The following is a 7500-nucleotide window of genomic DNA, read 5'->3' as shown; positions in this document are numbered from 1 at the left end:
TCCTTGCAGGCGTGAGAGTTTAATAATAGCGGGCCGGCTCTGCGAGCGTGCGTGCCCGGGAAAAGGGCCTCTTGGCCGGCCTGAGCGTTTAATAATAGCGGGCCGGCTCATCGAGCGTGCGTGCCCGGGAAAAGGGCCTCTTGGCCGGCCTGAGCGTTTAATAATAGCGGGCCGGCCCCGCGAGCGTGCGTGCCCGGGAAAAAGGCCTCCTTGCAGGCGTGAGAGTTTAATAATAGCGGGCCGGCTCATCGAGCGTGCGTGCCCGGGAAAAGGGCCTCCTTGCAGGCGTGAGAGTTTAATAATAGCGGGCCGGCTCGGCGAGCGTGCGTGCCCGGGAAAAGGGCCTCTTGGCCGGCGTGAGAGTTTAATAATAGCGGGCCGGCCCCGCGAGCGTGCGTGCCCGGGAAAAAGGCCTCCTTGCAGGGGTGAGAGTTTAATAATAGCGGGCCGGCCCGGCGAGCGTGCGTGCCCGGGAAAAAGGCCTCCTTGCAGGCGTGAGCGTTTAATAATAGCGGACCGGCTCTGCGAGCGTGCGTGCCCGGGAAAAGGGCCTCTTGGCCGGCCTGAGCGTTTAATAATAGCGGGCCGGCCCGGCGAGCGTGCGTGCCCGGGAAAAAGGCCTCTTGGCCGGCTTGGGGGATTGAAAAAAAATCCCCCATTCATTTTCAACGGGAGGGGTCGGCGGTACCGCTTGGTGTCCGCCAGACGGCGGTGTGGTAGGCAAATGGCGGGCCTGCACGGCGAGCGTGCGTGCCCGGGAAAAAGGCCTCCTTGCAGGCGTGAGAGTTTAATAATAGCGGGCCGGCCCGGAGAGCGTGCGTGCCCGGGAAAAAGGCCTCTTGGCCGGCGTGAGAGTTTAATAATAGCGGGCCGGCCCGGCGAGCGTGCGTGCCCGGGAAAAAGGCCTCCTTGCAGGCGTGAGCGTTTAATAATAGCGGGCCGGCTCATCGAGCGTGCGTGCCCGGGAAAAGGGCCTCTTGGCCGGCGTGAGAGTTTAATAATAGCGGGCCGGCTCATCGAGCGTGCGTGCCCGGGAAAAAGGCCTCTTGGCCGGCTTGGGGGATTGAAAAAAAAATCCCCCATTCATTTTCAACGGGAGGGGTCGGCGGTACCGCTTGGTGTCCGCCAGACGGCGGTGTGGTAGGCAAATGGCGGGCCTGCACGGCGAGCGTGCGTGCCCGGGAAAAAGGCCTCCTGGCCGGCGTGAGAGTTTAATAATAGCGGGCCGGCTCTGCGAGCGTGCGTGCCCGGGAAAAAGGCCTCCTTGCAGGCGTGAGAGTTTAATAATAGCGGGCCGGCTCGGCGAGCGTGCGTGCCCGGGAAAAAGGCCTCCTTGCAGGCGTAAGAGTTTAATAATAGCGGGCCGGCTCATCGAGCGTGCGTGCCCGGGAAAAAGGCCTCTTGGCCGGCGTGAGAGTTTAATAATAGCGGGCCGGCCCGGCGAGCGTGCGTGCCCGGGAAAAAGGCCTCCTTGCAGGCGTGAGTGTTTAATAATAGCGGGCCGGCTCATCGAGCGTGCGTGCCCGGGAAAAGGGCCTCTTGGCCGGCGTGAGAGTTTAATAATAGCGGGCCGGCTCATCGAGCGTGCGTGCCCGGGAAAAAGGCCTCTTGGCCGGCTTGGGGGATTGTAAAAAAAAATCCCCCATTCATTTTCAACGGGAGGGGTCGGCGGTACCGCGTGGTGTCCGCCAGACGGCGGTGTGGTAGGCAAATGGCGGGCCTGCACGGCGAGCGTGCGTGCCCGGGAAAAATGCCTCCTGGCCGGCGTGAGAGTTTAATAATAGCGGGCCGGCTCGGCGAGCGTGCGTGCCCGGGAAAAAGGCCTCCTTGCAGGCGTAAGAGTTTAATAATAGCGGGCCGGCTCATCGAGCGTGCGTGCCCGGGAAAAAGGCCTCTTGGCCGGCTTGGGGGATTGAAAAAAAATCCCCCATTCATTTTCAACGGGAGGGGTCGGCGGTACCGCTTGGTGTCCGCCAGACGGCGGTGTGGTAGGCAAATGGCGGGCCTGCACGGCGAGCGTGCGTGCCCGGGAAAAATGCCTCCTGGCCGGCGTGAGAGTTTAATAATAGCGGGCCGGCTCGGCGAGCGTGCGTGCCCGGGAAAAGGGCCTCTTGGCCGGCGTGAGAGTTTAATAATAGCGGGCCGGCTCAGCGAGCGTGCGTGCCCGGGAAAAAGGCCTCCTTGCAGGCGTGAGAGTTTAATAATAGCGGGCCGGCTCATCGAGCGTGCGTGCCCGGGAAAAAGGCCTCCTTGCAGGCGTGAGAGTTTAATAATAGCGGGCCGGCCCGGCGAGCGTGCGTGCCCGGGAAAAAGGCCTCCTTGCAGGCGTGAGAGTTTAATAATAGCGGGCCGGCCCGGCGAGCGTGCGTGCCCGGGAAAAAGGCCTCCTTGCAGGCGTGAGAGTTTAATAATAGCGGGCCGGCTCCGCGAGCGTGCGTGGCCGGGAAAAAGGCCTCTTGGCCGGCGTGAGAGTTTAATAATAGCGGGCCGGCTCATCGAGCGTGCGTGCCCGGGAAAAGGGCCTCTTGGCCGGCGTGAGAGTTTAATAATAGCGGGCCGGCTCATCGAGCGTGCGTGCCCGGGAAAAGGGCCTCTTGGCCGGCGTGAGAGTTTAATAATAGCGGGCCGGCCCGGCGAGCGTGCGTGCCCGGGAAAAAGGCCTCCTTGCAGGCGTGAGAGTTTAATAATAGCGGGCCGGCCCGGCGAGCGTGCGTGCCCGGGAAAAAGGCCTCCTTGCAGGCGTGAGAGTTTAATAATAGCGGGCCGGCTCCGCGAGCGTGCGTGGCCGGGAAAAAGGCCTCTTGGCCGGCGTGAGAGTTTAATAATAGCGGGCCGGCTCATCGAGCGTGCGTGCCCGGGAAAAGGGCCTCTTGGCCGGCGTGAGAGTTTAATAATAGCGGGCCGGCTCATCGAGCGTGCGTGCCCGGGAAAAGGGCCTCTTGGCCGGCGTGAGAGTTTAATAATAGCGGGCCGGCCCGGCGAGCGTGCGTGCCCGGGAAAAAGGCCTCCTTGCAGGCGTGAGAGTTTAATAATAGCGGGCCGGCCCGGCGAGCGTGCGTGCCCGGGAAAAAGGCCTCCTTGCAGGCGTGAGAGTTTAATAATAGCGGGCCGGCCCGGCGAGCGTGCGTGCCCGGGAAAAAGGCCTCCTTGCAGGCGTGAGAGTTTAATAATAGCGGGCCGGCCCGGCGAGCGTGCGTGCCCGGGAAAAAGGCCTCCTTGCAGGCGTGAGAGTTTAATAATAGCGGGCCGGCTCCGCGAGCGTGCGTGCCCGGGAAAAAGGCCTCCTTGCAGGCGTGAGAGTTCAATAATAGCGGGCCGGCCCGGCGAGCGTGCGTGCCCGGGAAAAAGGCCTCCTTGCAGGCGTGAGAGTTTAATAATAGCGGGCCGGCCCGGCGAGCGTGCGTGCCCGGGAAAAAGGCCTCTTGGCCGGCGTGAGAGTTTAATAATAGCGGGCCGGCCCCGCGAGCGTGCGTGCCCGGGAAAAAGGCCTCCTTGCAGGGGTGAGAGTTTAATAATAGCGGGCCGGCCCGGCGAGCGTGCGTGCCCGGGAAAAAGGCCTCTTGGCCGGCGTGGGAGATTGAAAAAATTCCCCCATTCATTTTCAATGGCGGGGGTACCAGGGGTAGAGCTGGGGGTACCAGGGGTAAAGAGCGGGCCGGCCCGGCGTGCGAGTTTGGCCGGAAAAGAGGCCTCTTGGTCGGATTGGGAGATTGAAAAAATTCCCCCATTCATTTTCAATGGCGGGGGTACCAGGGGTAGAGCTGGGGGTACCAGGGGTAAAGAGCGGGCCGGCCCGGCGTGCGAGTTTGGCCGGAAAAGAGGCCTCTTGGTCGGATTGGGAGATTGAAAAAATTCCCCCATTCATTTTCAATGGCGGGGGTACCAGGGGTAGAGCTGGGGGTACCAGGGGTAAAGAGCGGGCCGGCCCGGCGTGCGAGTTTGGCCGGAAAAGAGGCCTCTTGGTCGGATTGGGAGATTGAAAAAATTCCCCCATTCATTTTCAATGGCGGGGGTACCAGGGGTAGAGCTGGGGGTACCAGGGGTAAAGAGCGGGCCGGCCCGGCGTGCGAGTGTGGCCGGGAAAGAGCCCTCCTGGCCGGCCTGGGAGATTGAAAAAAATTCCCCCATTCATTTTCAATGGCGGGGGTACCAGGGGTAAAGAGCGGGCCGGCCCAGCGTGCGAGTTTGGCCGGGAAAGGGGCCTCCTGGCCGGCCTGGGGGATTAAAAAAATTCCCCCATTCATTTTCAATGGCGGGGGTACCAGGGGTAGCAGTACCGATTTTGGTCGTTAGGGGCGCTGTAGTAGGTAAACCAGATATGCGGAGTTAGGGGGTCAAGAAGGCGAAAGGCTTAGAAAGTGACCGTTCACCAAAATACTTTCCGAAACGTATATAGGGGGGCATGTGTCGGACGAGTCACCATGCTTTCTCGATGCTGGAGGTACCAGGGGCACAAAGTTGGCCGGGAAAGATGCCTCTTAGGCGGATTGAAAGCATGAGAAAATGCCCCCCATTCATTTTCAATGGCGGAGAGCGGGCCGGCCCCGCAGCCGAGTGTGGCCGGCGGAGAGGCGTCTCGGTCGGATGAATGAAGCGTGGAGCCGGCCTCTGACGGCGGAGCTCCGCACTTTCGAATATTTTCTATCTCCCCCTCCGGGCGGTCGACGGCAGTTGGGAAGGCCGCCCGAGAGGCGCCCGGGGCGGATACCTCGGGCGAAAAGCCGGCCTCTGACGGCGGAGCTCCGCACTTTCGAATATTTTCTATTTCCCCCTCCGGGCGGTCGACGGCAGTTGGGAAGGCCGCCCGAGAGGCGCCCGGGGCGGATACCTCGGGCGAAAAGCCGGCCTCTGACGGCGGAGCTCCGCACTTTCGAATATTTTCTATCTCCCCCTCCGGGCGGCCGACGGCAGTTGGGAAGGCCGCCCGAGAGGCGCCCGGGGCGGATACCTCGGGCGAAAAGCCGGCCTCTGACGGCGGAGCTCCGCACTTTCGAATATTTTCTATTTCCCCCTCCGGGCGGCCGACGGCAGTTGGGAAGGCCGCCCGAGAGGCGCCCGGGGCGGATACCTCGGGCGAAAAGCCGGCCTCTGACGGCGGAGCTCCGCACTTTCGAATATTTTCTATTTCCCCCTCCGGGCGGCCGACGGCAGTTGGGAAGGCCGCCCGAGAGGCGCCCGGGGCGGATACCTCGGGCGAAAAGCCGGCCTCTGACGGCGGAGCTCCGCACTTTCGAATATTTTCTATCTCCCCCTCCGGGCGGCCGACGGCAGTTGGGAAGGCCGCCCGAGAGGCGCCCGGGGCGGATACCTCGGGCGAAAAGCCGGCCTCTGACGGCGGAGCTCCGCACTTTCGAATATTTTCTATTTCCCCCTCCGGGCGGCCGACGGCAGTTGGGAAGGCCGCCCGAGAGGCGCCCGGGGCGGATACCTCGGGCGAAAAGCCGGCCTCTGACGGCGGAGCTCCGCACTTTCGAATATTTTCTATTTCCCCCTCCGGGCGGCCGACGGCAGTTGGGAAGGCCGCCCGAGAGGCGCCCGGGGCGGATACCTCGGGCGAAAAGCCGGCCTCTGACGGCGGAGCTCCGCACTTTCGAATATTTTCTATTTCCCCCTCCGGGCGGCCGACGGCAGTTGGGAAGGCCGCCCGAGAGGCGCCCGGGGCGGATACCTCGGGCGAAAAGCCGGCCTCTGACGGCGGAGCTCCGCACTTTCGAATATTTTCTATTTCCCCCTCCGGGCGGCCGACGGCAGTTGGGAAGGCCGCCCGAGAGGCGCCCGGGGCGGATACCTCGGGCGAAAAGCCGGCCTCTGACGGCGGAGCTCCGCACTTTCGAATATTTTCTATTTCCCCCTCCGGGCGGCCGACGGCAGTTGGGAAGGCCGCCCGAGAGGCGCCCCGGGACGGATACCTCGGGCGAAAAGCCGGCCTCTGACGGCGGAGCTCCGCACTTTCGAATATTTTCAATTTCCCCCTCCGGGCGGCCGACGGCAGTTGGGAAGGTCGCCCGAGAGGCGCCCCGGGGCGGATACCCCGGGCGAAAAGCCGGCCTCTGACGGCGGAGCTCCGCACTTTCGAATATTTTCTATTTCCCCCTCCGGGCGGCTGACGGCAGGTGGGAAGGCCGCCCATTCATTTTCAATGGCGGAGGTACCAGGGGTGCCGCTGAGGGTACCAGGGGTGCCGCTGAGGGTACCAGGGGTGCAGCTGAGGGTACCAGGGGTGCCGCTGAGGGTACCAGGGGTGCCGCTGAGGGTACCAGGGGTACGGCTGAGGGTACCAGGGGTGCCGCTGAGGGTACCAGGGGTGCCGCTGAGGGTACCAGGGGTGCCGCTGAGGGTACCAGGGGTGCCGCTGAGGGTACCAGGGGTTCGGCTGAGGGTACCAGGGGTACGGCTGAGGGTACCAGGGGTGCCGCTGAGGGTACCAGGGGTGCCGCTGAGGGTACCAGGGGTGCGGCTGAGGGTACCAGGGGTAAGGCTGAGGGTACCAGGGGTGCCGCTGAGGGTACCAGGGGTGCGGCTGAGGGTACCAGGGGTAAGGCTGAGGGTACCAGGGGTAAGGCTGAGGGTACCAGGGGTAAGGCTGAGGGTACCAGGGGTACGGCTGGAGGTACCAGGGGTAAGGCTGGAGGTACCAGGGGTAAGGCTGGAGGTACCAGGGGTAAGGCTGGAGGTACCAGGGGTAAGGCTGGAGGTACCAGGGGTTAGGCTGGAGGTACCAGGGGTAAGGCTGGGGGTACCAGGGGTAAGGCTGAGGGTACCAGGGGCGAAGCTGGCTGGGGGTACCAGGGGTTGGGCTGAGGGTACCAGGGGTTGGGCTGAGGGTACCAGGGGTAAGGCTGAGGGTACCAGGGGCGAAGCTGGCTGGGGGTACCAGGGGTGTTGCTGAGGGTACCAGGGGTGCCGCTGAGGGTACCAGGGGTTAGGCTGGGGGTACCAGGGGTTGAGCTGAGGGTACCAGGGGTAAGGCTGAGGGTACCAGGGGTGTTGCTGGGGGTACCAGGGGTCGCCATTCATTTTCAATGGGGGAGGTACCAGGGGTAGGGCTGGGGGTACCAGGGGTAAAGAGCGGACCGGCTCGCCGGCCGAGCGTGGCCGAAAAAGAGGCCTCCTGGCCGGATTGAGAAATTAAAAAAATTCCCCCATTCATTTTCAATGGCGGGGGTACCAGGGGTATGCAGTACCGATTTTGGTCGTTAGGGGCGCTGTAGTAGGTAAACCAGATATGGGGAGTTAGGGGGTCAAGAAGGCTAAAAGGCTTAGAAAGTGAGCGTTCACCAAAATACTTTCCGAAACGTATATAGGTGAGCATGTTTTGAATGGGTGACCTCCAGGGCGACACAGGGGAGGCCCCTAAGAGTATAATCAGACCATCGTGAGGGTGTTTCCAGCCACCCAAAAGCACTGGAACGGCCTCTGACGGCGGAGCTCCGCACTATCGAATATTTTCTATTTCCCCCTCCAGGCGGTCGACGGCAGTTGGGAAGGCCGCCCGAGAGG

This window comes from Hippocampus guttulatus, unplaced genomic scaffold, assembly GCF_054856545.1.
Source record: "Hippocampus guttulatus isolate MCC_2025c unplaced genomic scaffold, RoL_Hgut_1.0 HiC_scaffold_29, whole genome shotgun sequence".
In the NCBI taxonomy this organism is placed as follows: Eukaryota; Metazoa; Chordata; class Actinopteri; order Syngnathiformes; family Syngnathidae; genus Hippocampus; species Hippocampus guttulatus.
This window is presented reverse-complemented; position numbering follows the sequence as displayed.